The following is a 21598-nucleotide window of genomic DNA, read 5'->3' as shown; positions in this document are numbered from 1 at the left end:
TTCATTTTTCTAAGTCACTAAGTTACTTTGTTCTAAGATTTCCCGGGGGAGAGCCTGAGAAATCCTCCAGGGAACTTTCCCGAGAAAAGAGGTCCAGCAAATGGAACACAGGACAAAGAAGCCCTTAGATTCGGAAGACTCACGTCTACTCTTATTTTCATCAGAAAACATGTCTAAAGCGCTCTGAATCCCTTACGGAAAAGTGTCTCTATGAATGAAAGGCTGCCTAATGTCAGTATAAAAATACTCAGGGAAAAACACAAATCATTTTCAAAGAGAAATTAGATGTATAGGAATCATTACTCGGAGGAGAATCGGCGAAGTGGTGAGATGCAATGAAAGGAAAAGAAAAAATAACTCACTAGGAAAAGCAGGTCGGTGCACTAAGCTTTTCAAACCCACCATCCACTTTGTGCAAACGTGTTTTTAATATTGTACTTACAAAGGATTCTATGTGATGGCTTCAATATGTAAGCATTTAAAGACTCATCTATACAGAGATCTCAGCTGTGTGTTTTTTTTTTTGTTGTTGTTGTTTTTTTTAGTTGTGTGTTTTTTTAATCTATGTCAGTGGTCGGCAACCTCATTAGTCAACAGAGCCAAATATCAACAGTACAACAATTGAAATTTCTTTTGAGAGCCACATTTTTTAAACTTAAACTTCTTCTAACGCCACTTCTTCAAAATAGACTCGTCCAGGCCGTGGTATTTTGTGGAAGTGCCACACTCAAGGGGCCAAAGAGCCACATGTGACTTGCGAGCCGCAGTTTGCGAACACGGGTCTATGTCTTAGATTTTGTAATCGTTCTGTTGTTTTGCCTTTTCTCAGTTCCTGGAGGGTGGGGCATCTTCGCTTACAGCCACAGCAGCTAACTGGCCAGCACGCTCCCCTGAGTCCCACCACCCCTTCTCTGCACTTCTCAGGGCCTCCACCTGGTCCACAGACCGGTGCTTCACCCGGGACAGGTGACGGGTCACGGAGGAGGCATTCGCCACCTGCCTCTCCCATCGCCAGAAACTTGAGGGACTTGCACTGCTCGGAGCCACTCATCCTCAGAGAAGAAAAGGGTGGGTCCACGCCGGCTTTAAACTAATCATCTGCTTACCTGTCATTCTCACTCATTACAGCCCAACACGGGAGCCTGTCTCCCCAAAGAGAAATGAAAGAATTCAGGAGATAACAGCAGGAAAGGGATCGCTTGGGAGTTCATTTTGAAGCGGGTTTAACAGTATGTACCATCCCTAGGAATCCACATAAGTGGGCCTGAGTAAGTCAAGCTTGTCCGTGAAACGACATCAGTCAGTGGCACCAGGACCTTAAATCTCATCCATGTGACCTTGGGACCCTGGACACGGGGTTTACCCTTCAGCCAGAACTCTCGGCAGCCAGCTGCTCAGTCAGTATGACCTGGAACTCTCAACCAGAGGAAATGCGCCTCTGAACCTTCAACAGTGGAGAGAACACAAGCAAATAATCACTGTTAAAACGTCCTTCCTTAATATGAAACACGTGGCCATTGCAAGACATTCTTGTCCAGGAGAGTGCATACAGATACACACACTCACTCATGCACATGCGTGCACCCTATGTGTGCACGTCGTACTTATTCTGAGTAAAATATTATTCAAACTTTGTTTGGCAGGATCTTCAGCAGATCCATCACCCTCACAATATCGAGGCCCAAGGTAACCGACGTTCCCATTTCTGCAAGAGGCAGAATTGGGCCAACTGAAAATTATAACGCCTAGGATGGCCCTAAACACACGATGTCTCTCTTAATCCCCCCACAAAGCCAGAGAGACGTGGGCACAGGGGGGAGAGAGCCATCGCCGGTCTCGCCGAAGCTGTCGCCTCAGGTGGTTTCCAGTTACGAGTTTCAATTGAGACAATGAATAAACTGGGTCTAAAAGAATGACACTGTGACTCTACAAAGTCATACTGTGATGCCAGCCTTACTTCTGACAAGCCCTGGCCAGCCACTTGAAATGTTCAGACCTCAGCTATAACAGGCAGACGGGTCTTGTGAAAACAAGCTGAGACGAAGAAGCGCTTTTCGTGTGCAGAGGACACAGTCTGTTCCCGTTAAGTGTGACCTCGGCTGGAGCCACAGGTAACAGCGAGCTGGCGCCCTTGGTTCTCTGTGTTTTTAAATCAAGTTCCCGGTATCTCGGCAGCCAGGCCTCCCAGGGCGGAGGGATGAGAGGACCCAGGGCCATCTGCCGCTCTCAAGTCGGGAGCCTGGCGAGCCCCCGCATCCATCGCATGCCGCCCCCCGTGGACAGCTGTCCCCTCGCTGCCACCTTCCCTGCCATTCTGAGAAACCCGCCAGTCCCAGAAAAACCCTCACCTTCCCCACATAACCTGCAGGAACTCCGTGAGCCCCACGGCCAAACCCTGCTTCGAAGCCCAATGAAAGCCTCCAAATGAACTCCGCAATGAAGGCAGCAGCTCGCGTCTCCCACGGAGCTGGAGCCACACGTGGCGGTGGGAGGGCACGTGCTGCGTGAAGCCTTTGAGTGGAGACGTCCACATACAAGATCACGAGAGACGGAGCCCTCTGTGCGTGTCCCAGGGCCTGAGGCATCTCTCTCGCCACAGCCCACCCGACAGTCCCGGGCCTGGGCCTTAGAGCCGGGTGCTCCATGGCTCAGACCCCGCGCCCTGCAGGCCGGCTGGAGAAGGCGCCCTCCCTCCTCCTGGCCTCTGCCCTCCCGAGGTCTAGAACAGAAGCTGGAACCAAAGGGCTGCTCTCGGTGACAGCTCTGGAGGGGAACTCACCCGTCAGCACAGACACCTGCCATGGGTGCCGCCGCGACCAAGGGGCAGGAGAGCTGCAGCTTGGGCTCCTCTGGGCAGGGCCCCGGCAGCTGCCCCGGCGCTTAGCTCTGGCTCCTGCTGGCGACTCCCGCGTCTGCAGGTGCAGCCGTCCTGTGCCAGGAGAGCGCGGGCCTTTCAGGGATGCGCACATGTGAATACACCGTTCGCTCTGCAGCAGACGGCAAGCGATTTAAGATCAAATGCCTAATTGGGAAAGCAAGAGCCGCTCCTGCCAGAACCAGGCCGGTGTGGGCAGCCAAGGCCGGCTCATTCCAGGAGCTCAGGGGAGCGCTGCCCCCGGCCCTGCCGCGGCCAGAACACTGCGTGTGCCACGGGCCGGGGCTGCGCCGATTTATTTCTGTAAACAGCGATGCCATCAAGCCAAGGACGCCAAAAAAGCACATTTTTAAAAAATAAATATTCATTGGCGATCAAGGCGAACCTGACCTTTATGCCCACGCCCATTGCCGACAACTCCGAAAGACAATGGAAGCAAGTCGTTCATCTTAACTGCCTTTGCAGGCAGCGGCCACGCTCGGGTTTAAAAATGCCCTGCGTTTTGCATTCCTGCAGCTTTTACGGAAGAAATCACATCATTTTTTCTCATGTAACTTATTATTTTCTGACCTTTCAGGGAAATCTGATAACATGAATCTATAAAATAAAATAATACTCAACCATCCCACTCCTCCCCCGGCTGGTATGGCTCAGTGGTTGAAAGTCAACTCATGAACCAGGAGATCACGGTTGGATTCCAGTCAGGCACATGCCCGGGTTGTGGGCTCGATCCCCAGTAGGGAACGTTCAGGAGGCAGCCGATCAATGATTCTCTCTCATCATTGATGTTTCTAGCTTTCCCTCTCCCTTCTCTCTGAAATCAATACAAATATATTACAAAAAACAAACAAAACTACCTCCACATACACCTCAGATCCACAGGCACCTCCCATGCCACCTCCACTCCCAGGCTCTCCCATCCTCGTTCCATCCGACTTGGAAGACGCCTTTCGGGTTCCAGTTTGCTCCTGGTCCTGTGCTGTCCACAGACCACGTGGACTCTCCACAGCGCAGCCAAAGCAGCGTTTGAAAGTGTACGCGGGATGGTTTCCGTTCTGTGCGTGAAGGCCTATTAGTGATTTCCTGTGACCCCTCATTAGAGTCTGTGTTCCCCTTCACCGCCCTCCACTCCCATGCGCTCCGGCCTCAGGAACACCCTTCCACTTACTCTTCACATGGAGCTCTTTCCCGCCTCGGGAAACACTGTCCCTCCTCGGGGACCGTTCTCTCAACACCACAAACCGCCTCAGCGCTGGCTCCGCACCAGCCTCAGCATCTCCCTTTGATATGACCTCCACCCCATGCAGTGGGTCTCTCACGCAGCACCCTTTCCTCTCCTTAAAGCATTGTCTGTAACTTAGAGCTAGTCCTCTTTTTTTATTTACGTGTAAGTGTACATGTGTGTGTGTGCGTGCGCGCTTCTGTGCGCGTGTGGTTTTATTTTTGTGTGTCTCCCACAGTAGGCCATAAATTAATTCCATGAGGGCAGGAGCCATATCTATATTGGGGTAAAGTGAGCTCTCAAAAATACTTATTTAATGGACACATACATAAATAAACGAATGAGGTTTTAAAATATGAAAATCATTAACTGAAAAACCAAAGGAGAAGTCACAGGAACATATGCTGGTTTTGGAGTAAAAGAAAGATTGAAGCGCGTGCTTGGGAAGACAACATTTTAAATAGACAAGGCTCCCTGTACCGCAGGAGGGAGGTGCCTCCCACAGGGGTTATTTCCTTCGGTTTTTGAAGTCATTCTTAAGGAAAATGGGCCAATAGCTAACTTTGGCCCAACCAGATTCCTCTCCATTCTTTTCCACCGTGTAGCAAAGAACCTAACCTTGCCCGGAATGAGGTCTGGCCTTTGCCCTCAGCTTCCGGGAAGTATTCTCTATGCCCTTGAAATGTTCGGCATGTCTTTGACCGCCTGGGAGCCTTGGGTTATGATGCATAGTCTAACTGTATGATTTAGGGTAGGGGCTGGCCCTGCCAGAAAAGCCAATCATGTGACTTACAGTAGGGACTTCAGGTCACAAAGTCTCAGTCAACCTGGACTGAGATCAACACATAGGCAATCCATCAACCAGTCAATCAATCCATCAACCCTGCCTAGGTCATCAAGTCCCGGCACAAAGTCAATGCCAAGGCTCAGGTGAGCTTCCCTGGTGGGCAAGGCCACATGGATATGGCCGCACGCTGATCCCAGGAAAAGAACATGCTGGCCTGACCCCACAGGACAGGATGAGAGAACCTTCACATTTGGCGCTTTCCTGGGCCCTGCCCTATGCGTCTCTTCCATTAGTCATTCTTAATCCGTATCCTTTCCCTACACTAAACTGTAACCATGAGCATAACAGCATTCAGTCACTTATGTGAGTCGGGCCAGCAAATTATCAAACCAGAGGGGGGCTCTGAGAACCCCCTGTCGGGAGCCTTATAGACAGGAAAGCACTGGGTCATTCTGCAGATGAGAAAGCAGAGGCTCAGAGGGTAACTGTGACTTGCTAAAGCCACACAGTGAGGGTAAAAGTGAGATCGAACTCAGGCATGTCTAGTGGCAGAGCATATGTTCTTTCCATTGCTACAGGCAGGAGAAAAATTGACAAAGGAGGTAAAGAAGGAAGGGCAAGAGAAATCGTCATGACCAGAGACTTGCACAGTCATGGTCTCTAACGGAAGGGTTTCAGCAAGAGATTGGGGGGCGGGGGTGAAAGACAGAACATCCTTCAGACTGCCCGACTGCTCCGTAACCCCTGAATTAAACCAATATGACGCCACAGCATTTTAGTGTGAAGTAATCCTATCTAATAAAGAGGGAATATGCTAATTGACCCTCACACCATCACAAAGATGGCGGCATCCACAGCCAATGAGGAAATATGCTAATTGACTGTCCCACCCTCAAAGATGGTGGCACCCACAGCCAATAAGGAGGGAATATGCTAATTGACTGCCACACCCTCAAAGATGGCAGCGCCCAGTCCCCTCAGCCCCCCAGCCACCCAGGGCCAGCCCGAGGTGCAGGCAAGCCTCAGATGGCAGCTGCCGAGCCGCCCAGGGCCGGCCGAGGCTCAGGTAACCAGGGCCAGCCGAGGCTTGCGCTGCCGGCAGTGGCAGCAGCAGAGGTGTGATGGGAGCATCACCTTCCCCTGATCACCAGGTTGCTTCCTGCCCCTGAGGGCTCCCGGACTGTGAGAGGGGGCAGGCTGGGCTGAGAGACCCCCCTCCAGTGCATGAATTTTCATGCACCGGGACTCTAGTCAATAAATAAATGCATAAAATCATGTACCCATTATTCAGGTCAGTCCATTGGGGTGAAGAAACCAGTGGATCGATGTCAGTCTACATACCGACCTGCATACACACACATACACGCATACAAAGAGACCAGAGAGAGCGCAGGGTAAGAAGGAAAGTGTGTGGGAGCACAGATGGCTGCTCTGATTTCATGTATCGCTAATAATCTTGCAAGTATGTTTGTGACTAACGGGCAGCATTCTTCATTGTGGAAAAGGAACATTTCACAGTAAACTTTGGCAGAGAGAAATGTATTCTGTATGAAATAATTTTTCACACTTCCAAGCTGATTTAAATTAATATGCAAAAAGCCCTAAGAAAAAGAGTGATTGATCTTCAGATTTTCATGAAATCAATATGAGCCTTAATTTTTCATTTTATGGATATTTTGGAAAACAGCACTGCCTTCTAATTCGGGAAGAGTGTAAAAAATTGGACAGAAGGCACAAGGTATAGGCTCTAAAATTTAGCAAAGATTCTGTAGTTAAACAAAAAAAATATGTCTGAGGAAAAACATCAATAAATTATTATTTTTCAAAGTTAGTGTTGGTTTTATGTTAAAAATAGCACGTATTTCAACTTTAGGCAATAGAGAGAAAAAACTTAGTGCTGTCCAAAGCAATTAAAAATTCCCTTTAGTTTCCAACTAAAATGTAATCTAGAGAATAGCAATGTTGAAAGATACCCTGTCTATTCTCCGAGTTTTAAACTCCCCAGAACAAGCCGGGAGGTCATTCTAATTTTGGAAAAGGCATCTCAGAAGTCTAACTCAACTCCCTCTGGCTCTTTTGTTCACTGAATTAATGGACTGATCAGCCATCTGTCTGCCAGTCACAAGAAGAGAGGGATTCCTTGAGAGAGTGGCTTTATACTCAGCAGCCCGGCGGGTGCTCAGCTAAGAGGAGAGGCTGGGCATGAGGATGTGCTCTAGAGTGGATGCCCTTACCAAGTGTCAGGGGGGCCACTCAGCAAGGGATTCCTTTTGCGTTCTATGCAAATAACCCCACTATTCTTTTTCTTTGATCGCCTCTTCTTTGAATTGAGGAAACTGAACTAGATCTGGGAAGGCAAGTAGATTCCTTCCTTTGCACCAACTCCCGTTCCCTGGTGATGAGGGTTGGGCACATGCAAGAAGGCGGCTTTGTGCTCCATAGGAAAGAGCACGTTGATGGATTAGCAATGTCTGAATGGGCAGGCTGCGGTGGACGAGATGTTTATTGGGTAGATGACTGTCACCTGTCCTTTGAACTCAAACATTTGGTATAATTAGGAATAATAAGGAGCTAATCTGTAACGATAGACTATAAAGAGCACTGGACCTGAGGTTTTCATCTAAAAAATTAGAACGTTAACGTGGACAATATCTAGCATCTCTTAAAACTAGAACATCCCATGTCTGCAGGTAGAATATTTTTCAATATGTCTGAATGGTACTGGGAAGTTAACAGCTATAATGGACCCTGATGATTATACTGACCAATGTCACGCAGCCTTTGGATTCTAGACACGTTGACCTACACAGCAGTGACCCCCGGGGACGCGGTGCTGTGCTTCTCACTGATCCCCACCCAGGAAGCGCTGAGGGCCCAGATGCCCACGGGGGATGGGACCATCTGGAACTGGTCTCCTTCCTGGAGAGATAGGGAAGGTGGAGAGATGGCCGCGCCATCTCAGGCTCTCTCGATCCAGAATGTGCTCTGAACCAGTTTCCAGGACCAAAGGTTCTCCCACTGCTTGCAAATATGTCGTGGAACGAGTCACATTTCAGTCCTGGTCCAGCCACACTGATGCCCCACACCTGGGATCCCGCCACCCGCCCTTCTCCACAGAGAGGTCACGTGTAACCGAGCAGAGGCGATAAAGACATCGTCTCCAGAACCTCACAGCACGGACTTATAGGTGGAAAGGAAGACAGTTTTAGCAAAAGTGGCTCACATGTTTGTCAGAAATATAGGACTCGGTGTAAAGCCACAGTGAGAGAAACACCTGCCAACGTGTCAAAACCAAAGAAGCTTTTTTTGTTTTTGTTTATTTTTGGTTTGGTTAATAGAATTATATAGGTTTCAGGAGTACAATTCTATACTTCATCACCTCACCACCCCAAGTCAAAGAATCTTTGAATAATGAAAAGAAAGCCTTAAGTTCCGTTGGAAGAAATATTGAGTGCCACAAAATTCTGAAGGGTTGTGAATAATGTTGCATAATAATGTGAATAATAATAATGTGAATAATAATAATGTGAATAATGTTGCATAATAATGTGAATAATAATAATGTGAATAATATTAATGTGAATAATAATAACAATAATGTGAAAAATAATTCCTCACAGGAATGTCAGCAACTCCATGTGCTACAAAACAACCCACCCAAGCTTCAAGGAGCGCACCCCAGCTGCACCCCTGATAAGGTCTTGGCAAGTAGCGAGCTGTATTCAGTTGATGAAGAACAGGGAAGTAATTACATATGGAGATAACGGCTAGAGAGAGATTTTATTTTTGGGGTTAAGTAACAATGGTATCTGTCTAGAAAGTAACTAGTGGTGGGAGAATTTCTGATCAAGAAAATAAGGAAGATTGGTAAGAACTTAGCCAGGTGAAGCTGTTTTAGCAAATTAGACTTTACCAGGCTGCCAAATTGAGTCTCAACAGGAAAATCCTAATTGAGTGCAAAGGGATTCCCTGTTGAGTTCGGACTACCGATGCACTGGGCAGTCCTCAAAGGCTCTGTCCCACCAGGCCAACTGCGCCGAAGGCACCTTGGACAACGGTGATAGCACGTGAAATTTTCACTGAACCCAGTGAACGTGGAGTAGAACAAACCTACATTTCCTGACCATATATAGAGACATAGCTTCAAATTTCATTTAAGTAAGTAAGAGGATTTCTTGTTAGATATTTTTCTTGACACTACTGTGAATTCAAGTCTCTTGACTTAAATTTCAATCAGAAAAAAAAGCAGGACTTTAAAAATATATGTGCTCTGTAGTTTTTAAGTAATGTGATGTTATGTATTACTAAAAGTTTATAACAGATAAAGAACCCTTACAAGTCAACAACAACAAAAAACCTACTTCAAAGAATGGGCAAAGGACTTGAATATATAGATTCTCTACAAAGAAGATATACAAATGGTCAACAAGCACATGGAAAGATGTCTACTATAGTTAGACATTAAAGAAATGCAAATTAAAACTATAAGATGCTGACTCATACCCACTGGAATTGTGAGAATAAAAAATAAGGAAAATAATATGTGTTGACAAGGGTGTAGAGAACCGAAACCCCCATCTACAGCTGGTGGGGATGTAAACTAGTGCAACCTCAGAAAACAGTTTGGGGATTCCTCAAAGGGTTAAACATAGAATGATCATATAACCCAGCAATTCCACTCCTAGGTATACAACCCCCAACATTGAAAATAGATTTTCAAACCAGTACTGGTCCATGAATGTCCACAGCAGCATTATTCACAACAGCCCAAAGCTGAGAAGAGCTTACATGTCCATAAGTGGATAGATGGATAAGAAAAATGTAGTGTCTCCCTAAATGGAATATTATCCAGTCATAAAAAAAAGAATAAGCATGGATATAGGCTGCAATATGGACGAATATAGAAAACATTTTGGCAAGTGAAAAAAAAACCCAGACACAAAATATCACATATTACGCGATTCCATTCATATGAAATACCCTGAAGAGGTGAGACCACGGAGACAGAAAGCGACTGGCGGTTGCCAGGAGCTGCAGGGAAGGGAGCACGAGGGCTGGCTGCGGCTGGGTCCAGGGCTCTCCCTAGGGGAGGGGAAACGTCTGATGGGAGGTGACACAGGGGCAGCTGCACACACTGTGAATGTCCTCGATGCCACTGGATTGTGCACTGTACACTTCCAAATGATTAGCTTCATGCTTTCTGTGAATTTCAGTTCTTTTTCTTTTTTTGTAAGTTTATAGCAGACTTCTCAAAACCATGTTGATTATAAGTGCCCATAAAAAAAATGGCGGGGTCATGACAAATGAGAGGACGATTATTCTAAAAAGAGAACTGTCCACTGCCAAATCTCGGACAATGCAATAACCACAATGAACAGTGATGGTAAGAGCTAACAGCTCACTGTGGGGAAAAGGAATCCATTTGTCCTGCTGGTACCAAACACAAAGAGAGAAGAGAGATCTATGCCTCACAGCAGGATGCCAACTAATAGCCGTACAAGAAATGACGGCGTTACAAATATCCATTTTGCAACATCACAATAGTACTTGATTCGGGCTAGAATCATCTCTGGATGCTAAAACTACTGTATAAAAGCTGATGAAAATAGAATATTTACAAAACATATGTGAATGGGGAATAGTGAATGCTACGGTAAAGAAGCCACCTTTGCTAAGGGAGCGAGGCTGATGTTGCTAAACCTGTAGCAAGCTGACAGCAGGTGCCTCCTGATGTACCTCCACTGCGTTCTTTTCAGAATCTAAAACGCCATCCATTCGTAAGGAAACATTACCAGGGCCCCCATAAGGGACAGGCTACAGAATGCAAGAAACGTCATTGTCATGACAGACGAAGAGAGTCAGAAGACACACGACCAGCAAAGGCAACGTGTGGCCCTGGGTTATTAGTTAGGACAAAGCAATGGCTATAAACAATATTACCAGAACCACCGGTGGCATTTAAGCATGGACTACATGGTAGGCAATAGCACTGAACTGAAGTTAAAAATCCTGAACGTGATCACTGTATTGTGATGATGTCAAAGGAAAACAACTTAAAAAGGATGCAGGGCTACCGGGTCTTCATAGCTGCAACTTATTTTCAAGTGGGTCAACAATAACGATAGCAATAAAAGTGCTAATAATATGTGCACATGCATACATATGTACATATACAGTCACCTACATACCACGTACATATATGTGAGGAGGAGCAGAGATAAACACCCCAAAATATGCTTCTTTGGGATACTGGTGATTTTACGCTGGTAATTTCCAAGAAATGAAAGACTCGGGGAAAACCATTGACTTTCCCCTCACGGCCTAAACGATGCAGGTGGAGGGCCTGCTGCTGAGGGGAGCTCTCGTCCGAGGCAGCCACAGTGTGACATGAACCAGGAGGGACAGACAGAGAGGGACCTCACAAGGCCACTCTGGTCCAGCTCCTCTCCGTCTCCCATTGTGGAAGACGGCCCAGCAGACAATTACTCACAGGACATTGGCTTTCCCACCCCCTCTGAAGTCCCCAATCACAGCCCCCTCCTCCCCGGCTGAAGACGGCATATAAGCCTTCCCTGAGGGGTGCCTTCTCAGGTCTTCAGGTTTCATATTCTCATGGAACCCCATCTGTACCTACATAATAAACTCGGTCATTTTATCCTGCTAATCTCTTATGTTCATTTCATTATTAGTTCAGCCAGGAGAAGCTGGAAGGGTAGAAGGAAAAGAGAGAGAACACCAACATGTAATGAATTGTGGAGAGCATTTAGGAATTTATTTGCACTGTTTGCAATATTTCTACAAGTTTGGATTCACCTCCCCCCCTCCCCCTGCCAAAAAAAAAAAAAAAACAGAATTAAAACCTACATTTTTAAAATTGTGCTTCTGAGAGAGATCCGTTTATTTTTGTTCAAGTCCATGTGCTGGTACGGATCTGAGATTGTTCTCAGCTGCATTCGCTCTTGATTGCCATTTTCCTGTTAAAAACATGGCAAACAGAAAGGAGAAATCCCACTTGCTTCTCAGGTCTGATTGCTTGCCGGTACAAGACAATTCCCTGTAGTATCGCTTTTACTGCTATTTTGGGTCCCCAGTTAGTAGTCTCAGATGTGTGGGATCCCACCACCTCCTCTGAGGGGTGTCTTCTGCCTACTGTCTTTTGCTCAAATAGAGGGCTCCCTCCCGGAAGTGTTTCCTTGGTTGTGTTACCAGTTTTGAACTTGTCACTCAGGAAGGTAAGTATTTATTTGTAATGGTCTGTACACCAACTTACTTTAACTATTAGCCTTTTGGTTTCTTTGTAGGGAAATTTTAAAAAAATGTTTTTATTGATTTTTTAGAGACAGAGGAAGGGAGAGGGAGAGAGAAAAAAACATCGATGATGAGAAAGAATCATGGATCAGCTGCCTCCTGCACGCCCCCTACTGGGGATGGAGCCCACAACCCAGGCATGTGCCCTGACCAGGAATTGAACCATGACCTCATGGCTCAGTGGTTGAGTGGTTTATAGGTGGACCAGGCGGGAGCTGCTTTCTTTGCTGTGGGCTGGCAGGAGCTAGAAGGAATGTTCTGGAAGCAGTGCTTCCACACGGGATGCTCCCTGAAGAGCACGGAGCGCTGGCCTGCGGTGCGGCATTCTGAAGGCAATGGTGGCAGCTCGGAGGCTGCGGAGTCTGAGGTCTGCGTGTGGCCGTGGCTTTGTCACCCGCACGGAGACAGCCGGTTCCACTCGGGCACCAAGCACGAGGAAGCGATCCCCGATTACCAGGGAACCCTAACTCATCGCCCCGGCTACGGCGCCCCTCCGCAGACCCGAGCACAGACAGCAGGAGCAGGCCAGGCAGAGAGATGCGCGCTGGTGGCACCACTGTCACTGGGGACGCGGGAAGTAAATGCACCTTCTGCCTCGGGCACCTTCTGCGCAGGGCGCGCTGGGAACGCTGCGTGGCGTTTGCCAGCTTGTTTGCCCTCCTTCCTTTCTCGGCTCCACGATGCAGTCCTCGGTCTGAGCACCAGACTTCCAATGAGACAGCCATTCAGATGTGTGCACACAAATGAGCCGTTTCCCTAGCAATGGGGACTGTGAAAGCCTGGGGTGGCCCAGCCAGCCCGCCGCGCCCCGCCCTGCAGCCCACACAAGGCTCCCAGGAAGCATCCACCCCTCCCTCGCTGGGGGAACCCCCAAAGCCCCAGTGTGCATTGCATCATTGCGCTAAAACGTCCCCTTGACAAAGGTTAGGGGTGCAGGAAGCGCTCTTCATGGTGAGGGTTAACTCACTCATGTCTGCATCAGGTCTCTGGACCAGAAAGGAAGAAGGGGTTTCACAGGAGACACGTTATGCTCTCCTGGGAATGCACTCGCCCGCATCCCCTGCCTTCAGCACCTGAGCTCGTCTTACTCCTTTCCTGTCTCTGCCCGGAGACCCTGTATTTCCCCGTTTTCTACGGAGCAATCATCTTGGATACAGCTTTGAAATTCTTTTGTTAGGAAAGTCTGTGCATTATGGCTTTTTATAGTCTCCAACATATAAAAAATAAAATAGTCAAGTAGCTTTCTGCGTAGCGCTGCTGAAGTTTTATGGGTGTTATCTAGTTAGACATTTGCTTCTTTATTTTCGGGACAACGCAGCACCGGAGAGACGTCTCTAACGGGGCCATGCACGTGTCATTCATCTTCACTACTGACCCCGAAAGGCAGGCCAGTACAGGCAACGGATCAAAACCAACGCGAGAGTACAGAAAGACCGTCTGAGCTGAGCTGATGGTGCCTTTGAGGATCAGAGTTTGTACCTCCCACGAGGCTGAAACCATCCAGTCGGAAGGCGGGAGTTTGGGCCCCGATCCTGAGGTGAGAAGAGCAAGGTGCAGCTGAATCCCTGCTCGCGCTCCCCTGGGGGGGTGTCTGGGAGGCTGGTTACCGATCAGCCGGCACGGGAAGCGAAGCCGTGTTCATGAGCAGGCACGAAGAGGAGGGGGGGTGGGCCCGGGGACATGCGAAGGACGGAAATGTGGTTTCGAGGGTGCTGACGTGGGGGCCGGCCCTACTTCTGTGTTGGCACCGCTAGCCACCTCTCTGAACCTCAGTCTCCTCTTCTGAGCAAAGGGGGGCATGCCTCCTGCCTCACAGAACTGGGGGAACAAGCCCGTGTGCATGCGTGCCTGCACACTGCCCGCACTCAGCACTCACCACGTGCCGGGTGTTATTATCCGGGACTGTGTCACTTCAGCATGAGTGATTTCGGCATTTGCCTAGCGATATGTATTCAAATTCCGACCCGTTCCACCATATCTTGTGGCTCTCGCTCAAGGAAAACCATCTGCGTTTTCCTGAACAACAGCGATAGTAAACTCAACGGCGAAGATAACAATAACAACTCGCTTCCAGCAGCACGTGCGGCCCCTCAGTGACAGGCCGCCGTGAGCGCTTTTCCCCAGGACCCCGGATGGGCTCCTCGTCGAGGCTCCCGCGGGCACAGGCCTCTCCGTGCGGACAAGAGCGGCACCAGCCACGGCCATGGCTACCGTCTCCCGCGAGACCGAAGCATCGCCTTGACCTCACTGACAGGAGTCCACAGGCCCCCAGCTGTAGACGGGAAGACTCGGTGCTGCTGTCCTTACATGTGCTATGAGGTTGCCCGTCGAACCTCTAGTCCAAGTTCACTCATCCATTGAGGCAGTCACACCTCCCGGTCAGGTATTCTGCCTTACGGGCCTAGGAACAGAGCCCCAATCCCAGCCTCTCTTGGCAGGGAAGAGGCCTCCTACAAGAGAAAACAGGTCCGTCAATGCCACCGACAAGCAACGCGTGAGTCCCAGCAAGCAAAGCCTGCGCACGTCTCCATGTGCATTGGACGTGGTTTTAGTGTTCTCTGTGCTGCTCAGAACGTCTGTCCCCTGCCCAGCCCCCGGAGTCAGGAACCAGCTGGTGGAGCTGTTGAATCCCAGGAGAGTCGGGCCCAAATGAAGAATCCAGAGTGATAATGAATGGAGCAGTAACCCTCAAAACTAAGTCTGCATTGAGTCCCTAGCATGTGCCCAGAATTACTTCTACCTATCCACCTAGGCAACTCATTCCCCAAGACCGTCCGAAGACGGCCCCAAAATAGAGTCCTACCAGAATGGAGGAGGACGCCAAGATGGAGTGAAGGTCACTTTAAGACTGGAAGCTGAAAATTTGGCAGCGGCATCAGGGCGGGTCATAACCACGAGAATGCCCGTCTGTCCTGCCACCCTCGCTAGGTGTAATGAGTGGCTGACCACCCCTCCCCGCGCTAAGGAGGGACTCGATCAACGGCCGGTCAACAAAGACCAGGCAGAGAACCTCAGCGTCAAGGAAGGACGACAAGAGACGAGGGTGGTAACAGCACCTTTGACCCAGCGAAGTCAAGCAAAAGTGACATCAGATATTCATGAGAAGTCAGACGGCCCTGGAGCTGCCGGATGGTGCACGGTAAACAGGAGCCTCGGTGTTCTACCGACAAAGAAAGGGAGCTTCCCTCGCTCAGCATCGCGGCCTCGGTCCTTTGCTCAGACACAAACCGTGCCTTTCGTTAGCCCGCCTTTCCCAAGGAGCCCACCCGGAGGCAAAAGGAAGCAACGGAACCACACGCCCACAGACTGTGCACAGAGGCCGCCCAGGGACAGTCCTCTCAGTCCTCTTCCCCCAGCACGGCACCTCCTCAGCGCTCCACGCGTCAAACCCGCCACAACACAGACTCTGTCGCTAACACGGAGCGAGCATCACCCTAGCAAGTGCCCACTGTCTGGTGCACCGCAGCCACGCCTTTACAACAGTCTTTTACTTCTAGCATCCCTTCTTGCTGACTACATTGAATTGGTTGGCTCAGTCATCAATCAAGCTTTCTTTTATTTTACAAATGAATATTGAGTGCTTTGTGCCATAAGAAAAAGAAAACAAAAATCCTGGGTTCTGTAAGCAGACAGAACTGGGTTCGAGGTTTCACCCCATTATTTAATAGTTTGGGGGACACTGGGCAGGGAACCTAACTTCTCTGAGCCAGTGTTTCTACACAGTCAAGTAGGGATCAAAACAGGTATCTTATAAAGATGTTGTGAAGAGCAAATAACTTCTAAAACATACACAGTTAGTACCCAACAAATGTTGTTTTCTCCGTGTTGTCATGGGCTATGGAGCTTAAAGATGGATAAGAAATAGCCCAGCTGGTGTGGCTCAGTGGTTGAGTGTTGACCTATGAACCAAAAGGTTACCGGTTCGATTCCCGGTCAGCACACATGCCTGGGTTGCGGCCTCGACCCCCAGTAGGGGGTATGTGGAAAGCAGCCGATCGATAATTCTCTCTCATCATTGATGTTTCTATCTCTCTCTCCCTCCCCTTTCCTCTCTCTCTAAAATCAATAAAAACATATTTTTAAAAGAGAAATAGATTCCCACCAGGGGAATCTTATAGGCTAAAAAGGGAAATGATTCAAATTATAAAAATAAGTACAATGCATTTAGAAATGATTTGTGATAGAAAAGATAAAGAATGATCTTTTGGGTCAAATGAGAGATAACCCCTTGTTAGAGGGTCAGAGGACATTCCTTGGGGGAAGGAGCTACTGAACTAAAGGAACCTACGAGGATGGGCAGACAGGCGAGAGGCGGGGGCTTGGTGCAGAAGGTAGGAAGCCTTCCCAACCACGGGGAAGGCTGGCCCCATGAGGGCGACGAGATGGCGATGATGACAGTGGCGATGGTCATACCGGTGACGTCAGCACCCGTTCCCGCTTACTACGTCCCAGACCTGAGTCTAAGCTTGCGCACGGTCACGGCTTTCATCCTCATAGCAATCCTGGGAGGAGGCTGAGTCCCCGAGACGCTACGTTCTTGCTCAGGGTCCCAGAGCCAGGAGGGTAAGGCAGGCATTCAAACCCAGGCAGTCTGTCCATGGAACCCATACTCCCGCCCGTGACCCAGACCACTTCTCTAACAACAGCACACACTGCCCCGGGTTCCACCCTGTAACAACCGCCTTCACACATGAGTAACGTCAACCTTGAATCGACGAATGCATGCTTATTGGACCCCTTTCTTTTCCTATCTGATAATGAAGGCAGAACTCTTTCCACATCGTGTAAAGACGTGACTGTTCACTTATGCTTTAACATTATTTCGTTTGACATTTCATAAACTTAATTAGAACTGAACTCATTCAGGAAACCCAGCCGACACTGGCTACTGGGCAGCTGACGGGGACATCCAGGTGTTACAGCGCATTTCCAAGGGTGATCTTCTCTCAAGTTTCAGTAGATGCTAAAGGAAAACACTTGAGAAAGTAAGAAAGGGGGGGGATGGAGAATAGAAGAGAAAGCAGAGATCTATCAGCTACCCGGGAGGTGAGGGGGTGATAGGGTGGGGAGAGTGGTGGAGGACGTGGGATCTTGTGTCTGCTCCCTCCATCAGCTGTGCGCTTAGGTCTCCTGACCTTTTAGGACTCGGGACACTAGGGTTTTAAAATTCTGTGGTTTTAGTTTGATGACCATTTACAACTGTGCAAAATCAAAGGCCCTGAAATCCCCACTCAGTCACAATGTAATGTCTTCATTTGGTACTTCGTTAGGCTGTGGTAACTCAGAGAGCTTTTGACGAATCTTTTTTTTGGAGAGTCACTTTTCCTATTTCCAGTAACTGGCAGACCTGAGGGATCCGTGAGAATCACCTGAAACTGAGCCGCAGAAGCTCCTGTAGCCAAACAAGGAAACCATCACCAAAGTACAAAGTTCTCACCCAAAACCGGTTCTTTCCTCTCTCACACAGCAACCTCACTTCCAACGGCCCGTGATATTTAACGTACAAAAATGAATATGAAGTCCTTTGAATTTATCATATAGATGTCTATACCACAAAGACAATTTCAAGAAAAGCAGTTGCATCCCCATATGCCAGAAAGGTAGCCCTTTAGGTTTAGATAAAACAACTTCCCACGATATGGCAGAAGGGAGCATTTAAAATATTCAACTCTCACTAAGTTAAAACTTAGATATTTTATTTCATTTCTGAAAGAGACTGAAATTTTTAAAATTAGGTATGATTGTTGGTTTCATTTATAAGCCAAGAAGGTAGTTTACTCATCTCTCTGTTTGATTATCACCATTTACCTTCATTACGGGAGCGCATTATCACTGCTTTGATTCCTGGTTTGCCAATTACACAATCAACCAAAATGAACTACTTAAGGACCCAATGGCAGGAAATGAAAACTTTTTTCAAATAATTATCACAGTTCCTATATAATTATTTCATATGTGGAAATAAAACCCTGTGGGGGGAGTAGTGATGATGATGATGACTTCTATCCCCACAAGGACACTGAACTATATGTGGCCACTCCATGACCACATGCCAGCATCTGGCCACGGACCCCTCACATTTACGGAGTAAAACCTCCAGTGTCAAGTCAACAATGAAAGCTTACACTAACAGTCTGGAATAAGTATTATTAGATTAATCGAGACACTACTTTTGTCTTGAATTTATTTCTATTCCAAAGTTTAGGAACTATTTGAACACATTTTCAATAAGGAAAATATAAAGCATTTGGAACTTTTAAAAGAAAGCCACAGAGCAAAAAATATTTAGTTGTTAGAAACAAAACTATGTGGGTTTGTTTGTTTTTTTAAATTTCCTGGTATTATGACACTCTACCTGCAACTTACTGGTCTATGTCATTTCAATAAACCCCTGAGGAGCAATTAGGTGGCAAAGCTCTTCCCGCCCCGCCCCCCAACAAAATCTAATATAAACATGTCACTCCTTTTTACTCCACTAGAGGGCAGTCTCTCAAAACTAAGGCTGGGCTCCTGTATTTAGCCTATGTTTGACCTGTTGATAAATTAATCCTATGTTCCGTTCTTCTCAATAACATGTTTCTCTACTATACTAATTACTAATTGAGGTTGTAAAACATGCATTTTTTTTAAAAAATTGCTGTGTATTTACTCACAGGTGTTCTTTCAGAAATATACACGGCTATGCTTTTCTGGGTTTCTTTTCCCAATTTCTGATAACTCAAAAAATGTTTTAGCTATGTAGTGTACATTGTATATTTTCCAGGAAAATATACATCAGAGTCAATATGTCTAAGAATGAAGAATAATTGCTTTCTTGAGTGTTTAATATGTTACAGTTGAAACACTGCCCCAGAATAGTAAAACATACGCCCCAAACACACACACACACACACACACACACACACACCACCACCACCACCACCACCACCACCACCACCAACACATGCACCCACGCGTATGCGGCTGGCAGATTACTTGCACCCCATAAGGAGAAGTGAGTGAATGTAATTGGAAATACATATTTTTCAAAACACCCCCTTCCTATGCCAATGTTTGTGAATTATAGAGAGTAGCAACGGATATATGCTTTATTTTAAAAAATCTGGTCAATCCAGATAAGAAATGCCATTGCTTCAAAAAAAAAATGTTACTGAACAGCAAGCAATATGCTGGATTAAGTAGGACCTATAGAGACGCAAATGCCACTCTCAGGGTTGCAGGCAGCCCTTGCTACATGATGGGCCCTGGTGAGCTCTGAGGGGCCCCCCGCCCCCCTTCCCTCCCCACCCCACCCCCGCCCCAGTGTTCTTAACATTTGGGAAATTCTCCTAAGGAGTGCGCCCTGCTATTTTCGGGGAGAAAACGGTTTCTCTGAAAGCCTGATAACCTAAAAAAAAAAATGGGGAAACTTGTCCAAAAAATTCCTCCCCCTCAAAAAAAGGGAGGGGGAAGGAAGGATGGAAAGGAGGGAGGGAGGGAGTGCTCAGGCAGGGAGGGAGGGAGGGGGGCGGCAGGGAGGCAGGGAGGGAGGGGCCGATCCTGGGGAAAATGTGCAAACCTGTTTCATTTATTTGTATCCCCAGCAGCGGAGGCCAGGACAGACAGGCGGCTCCAGCCAACCAGACGGGCGCAGCTGCGCGCGCTCCCTCCCGGCCGCCCGGGCGATTGGCTCCTCCCGGAGCGGAGCGCGCCCGGCTCTTAAGCAGCGCGGAGCGGGCGGCGCCGGGCAGAGTGACCGCCGGTGGGCTGCGCGGTGCGCCGCTGACCGCCATGGGGACGCGGGGCCGGGCGCTGCCCGCCCTGGAGGGCGAGCCCCGGCCTGCGCGCTGAGGGCGCCGCCGCGCCGGGAGGGGCCCGAGCCGCCGCCGCCGCCGCCCTCCCCCTCGGAGCCCGCGGAGACGGAGGCGCGCACACCTCCAGCCCAAGCCCGTGGACACGCCGCTCCACACACAGCCATGTGATTCCCGCGGCGGAGGGAGGCGCGCAGAGCACACGCGGGGCCGCGGAGGGGCTGCGCGGGCCGGGGCCGCGGGGCCGGGTAAGTTCCCACGCGCCTTCCGTGGAGACGCGCGCGGCCGGCTTGCGGGCTTTGCGGGGTTTGGGCAGCGCCGTTCCCTTCTGCTCGGATGTTTTCTTCCCGTCTGGATTCTGAGAGCCTTTTCCCCCCTTTCCCTCCGACTTTTGGGAAGAAATGGAGATGCAGACGCCCTCGGGCGGGCTCCGCGCCTGCCGGGCCCGGTGCGCGCTGCTCCTGCACGCGTTTCCCAGCCGAACGCCCCTCGGAGGGTGCCCGCGGGGGCGCAGGCAGGGCTGGGGGAGCGGGAGGCAGAGGGAGAGAGAAGGGAGCGGGGACCGAGGAGAGGAGGCGGGGGGGTGGGACGGGGAGCCGGCCGGGTTTTCCCTTCTTCTTCGCGTTCTTTGCAACGAAAAGCAGGGCACACACCATCCTGAGGTTTGCCACCCATCCCCCCAACGGGGCACGGTCCTCGCTTTCGCCAGGGGATGCAGCCCGAGGCAGACGCCGCTCCGAGTCCGGGGCTGGCACCGGGAGCGAGCGGGGACGGAGCACACCAGTGGCCGCCGCCTGCCTGCCGGGCTGCCCCTTGGGGACCCGGGGAAAGGGCTCCCCGGGGGCAGGCCCCTCGCTGGGGAGGGAGCAGAGCCTGCGGGGCTTGCTGGTGCGGCCGGAAGCACAGGCGCCGGGAAGGGGTCCCGGAGCGAGAGTTCCGTGTCTCCTCCCTCCAGGAGCAGCCCCGCAGGGCGGCCCGAGTGCCCGCGCCTCCCGGAGGCTGGGGAGCCGCAGCCGCCCGGTCCCTCTGCCGGGACTGCGCTGGCGCCCAGTTCCCGCTCACGGGCCCTTGGTAACAATATGTCCTTGTTCCCGGCCTCGGGCTTAGCGACAGGAGCAGAGCCTCCCCGATTCGGGGGGAAGGGGGTGATCCTGAAGAAACGAGGAGGGAGGACGTGGGGACTGGAAGTGTCCCCCTGGCACCCAGGGGCCCTGGTCCTGCGACTGGCACTGCCCCTCCTCCTGAGCCTCAGAGGCAGATGGACAGACGGACTCCCGGGAGCTAGGAGCATCCGTGCAGCCCGATCCCTGGGCTCCGTGGGGCCCATGGTGCTCCCAGGCTCGCAAAGGGAATCAGCTCTCAGACGGAGCAGGCCAACCGCGGGTGCCCACCGCCCCCTGACAGCCCTGCGGACACGCCGCCCTGGGCGCCCCTCCTCTGGCCGCTCACCCCCGGTTCATCAGGTCGGCTTCTTTCAAACCGCAGGCGATTTTTCCCCCTGCAACTGTGCTTTCAGAGTTGTCACCGGCTCCCCGGTTTCTGAGATGAGCCCCCAAAACCAACAGAGAATCACCAGCCACTTAGATCCTGCCACGTTCCCGTAAATGTGTCAAAAA

At 49.8% G+C, this 21598-nt stretch overlaps 2 protein-coding genes across 2 annotated transcripts in view; one reads left to right on the top strand and one right to left on the bottom strand.

The window, feature by feature from the left end:
• Positions 1–21598, bottom strand: part of IMMP2L (inner mitochondrial membrane peptidase subunit 2) — a 461183-nt gene that overhangs the window by 202030 nt on the left and 237555 nt on the right. The window lies entirely within an intron of this gene.
• LRRN3 (leucine rich repeat neuronal 3) overlaps positions 19931–21598 on the top strand; it is a 31432-nt gene continuing 29764 nt past the window's right edge. The window contains exon 1 of the mRNA XM_079786461.1: positions 19931–20230. The gene's annotated coding sequence lies outside the window, so the exon portion shown is untranslated. The remainder of the gene's footprint in view (positions 20231–21598) is intronic.

This window comes from Cnephaeus nilssonii (genome assembly GCF_951640355.1).
Source record: "Cnephaeus nilssonii genome assembly, chromosome: 12".
Classification (NCBI taxonomy): Eukaryota; Metazoa; Chordata; class Mammalia; order Chiroptera; family Vespertilionidae; genus Cnephaeus; species Cnephaeus nilssonii.
The sequence above is the reverse complement of the archived record's forward strand: the minus strand, read 5'-3'. Positions and strand labels throughout refer to the sequence as shown.